Raw genomic sequence first — 3,051 nt, forward strand, 5'->3', positions numbered from 1 at the left:
ATTGTAAGTTCCAGCTGTCTCGCCGTTAGGCTTCGCAAAGGGGATGTACTCGTAAGGCAAAGCATAAGGCAATGCTTTTGACAACAGAATCAAAAACATCTATGCTGTATCCAGTGACGGTTGTGGTGTTAGAACTAGGATCTCTTGTTACTTTCACAAACTCACTGAAACCATCCTTCAAAGGCACTCCTATTCTCAACTTCTTCCCATTCGTTGGAATCTCCAGCCCTTGGGAACAGAAGTTGTATCACCCGGCCATATGACAGTTGAAAGATCGGAGTTAGAACCTGAGTACGCAGTCATATTATTTGTTGAGTTCAATGTCTTGACAATCCCTTTGGTTGATGTCCAGAATCCTATCTCTCTTCCCCCATTGCCGTTCACATTTATTATCTGGAAAGCTGATGACTGTAACTGCCCATTATCGAAAAGGTAATCTCCTGTAAGACCTTTGAAAGTAATGTTTGATAAAGCTTGAACGAGGTTTGGACCATTTAAAGACACCCCAAGAGTTGCAAGATCTGTGGATGAATTGCTAGAAACGTTTGCCTTTTGGAAGCCTAAATTTGCAGTTCCAGCTTTCTCAACAGCCAAGGCTAAAGCTGTTGCAGCATCATATGCCCATAAGCCAAAAATATTCAACTCAGCATCAATAATATCTGGATTATCTTGTTGGAATTTTCTTTTCCACCGAATTCGAAAAGTTTCGAGATCTTTTGTTCTTGGCACATAAGGTGTCACACCCAATGCACCTTGCATTGTATTAGTGACAGAAGTATTTGGTGAACTAAAAAATTCAGCTGTTAGACCATCAGTCATGATCCAAACATAGCCTTCACTCACCATGCCAATCTCTTTTGCTTTGGCAAAAACCCGAGCGCCAAGAGATGGAAACATGTGCACAATGAAAACTCTAGTTTGCATTGTCATCAACTTGTAAAGCTCTGAAACAATTTGATCATCAGTGGCTGATGGAGAAATGACACTCCGGTACGGTACACGAGCATCAACTGCTTGCAGAGCATCAGTTAAATAAGGTATCACGCCCTCTCCATACTCATTGTCAATGTAGATGGGTACAGCTTCTCTCCATCCAAAGGCTTGAACTAATGCACTTATGGCATTCACCTGAGTTGAGTCATTTTGGGTAGCTCGGAAGAAGAAGGGACTCCTGATGGAAGTGAGAGAAGGACTTGATGCAGAAAATGATATAACAGGCACCTGAGCTTTTTCTCCAAGTTCAATGACAAAATTTGCTTGCGTTGATGTTGTTGGGCCTATGATTGCTTGCACTTCAAAAATTTTTATCAGGTCCAGGGCTGTACTTGTAAAAGGATTAACAATTACCGTATAGATCAATTATTTTCAATAATCAGTAAAGATTAATCATAGAGACTTAATTATGATTATATTGTACTTTATATTAAATTAGACTTCTGATAAATCACGAATATAATTGTAAAAGGTTGTACTTGGCATTTGGGGTTCTCCTGACCCTCCTAAACAACGAGAAGAAACAGCAACCTAAAAATCAGTACACCTCATCTTCTTTCATTGATGTGTCGTGGTATATTTGATGAAGTCAAGCTTGTAAAAAGTGGAGGTTACGAGCACTCATGTAGGGATCAAACCTATGTTTATGGTTTAACAGATGCTTTTGTATACAGACTAGTAAATTAGATTTAGGTTTAAAAAGAAGATATAATTATGCAAACTAGAGTAGTTGCTTAAAATTATGATAATAGAAAACCTGACTGTGGGATCGAGTTTAAATTTTTTAAAAAGATTCTATAAGTAGTTTTTTCTATGTGAAACTATTTTTTCACTTATAAAATCATTGGATATCCCAAAATTAGCCCTCTAAATTGCTATTTGGACCAATTTTATTACTTTTTCATATGATTTTTTTGGATTTTTTATATTGTTTTAATTTTCTTTTTATGCCTTCAAAATTAAGTTATTTTATAGTAGTTATAGGTTTTCTTGCCTATTTAAAGGTTTTGAAAATATCTTAAGGAGGCTCACCATATATGCAAGACCCATATTCTTAGCCTATTAGACCTAAGTCTAAAGTTCAACCCAAACAAAACTCAAACTAACATAGGTATTTAAAGAGAAAATTACCATAGAATTTGTTTTTCATCTTCTCCTTTATAGTGAATTTTCTCTTAGAAAACACCAAGGAAATAAGTTACGAACTTAAGTTTTGGTTTCAAGAAGGGTGGAAGAAATAAGTAAGTATCTCCTTATTGTTTTTTATTAGGAAATTATTGGTATAAGGATTAAAGAAAAGTTTAGAGTTTTTATTATAATTTGATGATTGAACAATTTAAAGGATTTAATTAAAGTTTTAGGGTGTTAGTTGGCTTAAAACAAACTGATTAGATGACTGGAATTATAGGTCTTAATTGTTTATGGGGATATGTAGAATTGATGACTATTAGATCGGGATTCTAGAAATCCCAATCAACTAACTGTTCGATTGGTATGAACCTGGCAATCAGTTGCTTGTGGTGGCAACCGATCGGTTGGTCTTTTTGGTCAACCGATTGACCAATTAATAGGGGTTAATCAAGTCTATTAGGTTCAATAAATTTGGGTTTTGTTCAAGATCAATTGTGTGAATCAATATAGCTCTAGAGTTACATTTTAGTGTCTAAGATTAGAGTTTTAATCTTTTATGTTATTTTTCTCTGAGTTGTTTTTGAGCATTTTTTATATCTGTTATAGGTTCTGTTGACATTCCTCGTAACAATCATTAGTACATAGTTTTTGGCTACATCCATTGGTCTTTTGCTTTTGTTTTCCAAGTGAGTGAGATAATATCTAATATAAATGTAATATAAATAATATATGTATGTTGATTATACAATGAGTGCAATTGATTAATTCTTGAATATTTATATATTACTTTATTATTTCAGTACTCATCTATTCTTGAATTATCACTCGTATTATGTAAAATTAAATTATATTCGATATGATATTTATTTACTTTGATAATTATCTGAGTATTTATTATTTCTTGATATCAGTATACTTGTCAATAAC

Source organism: Populus alba, chromosome 18, assembly GCF_005239225.2.
Source record: "Populus alba chromosome 18, ASM523922v2, whole genome shotgun sequence".
NCBI classification, from domain to species: domain Eukaryota; kingdom Viridiplantae; phylum Streptophyta; class Magnoliopsida; order Malpighiales; family Salicaceae; genus Populus; species Populus alba.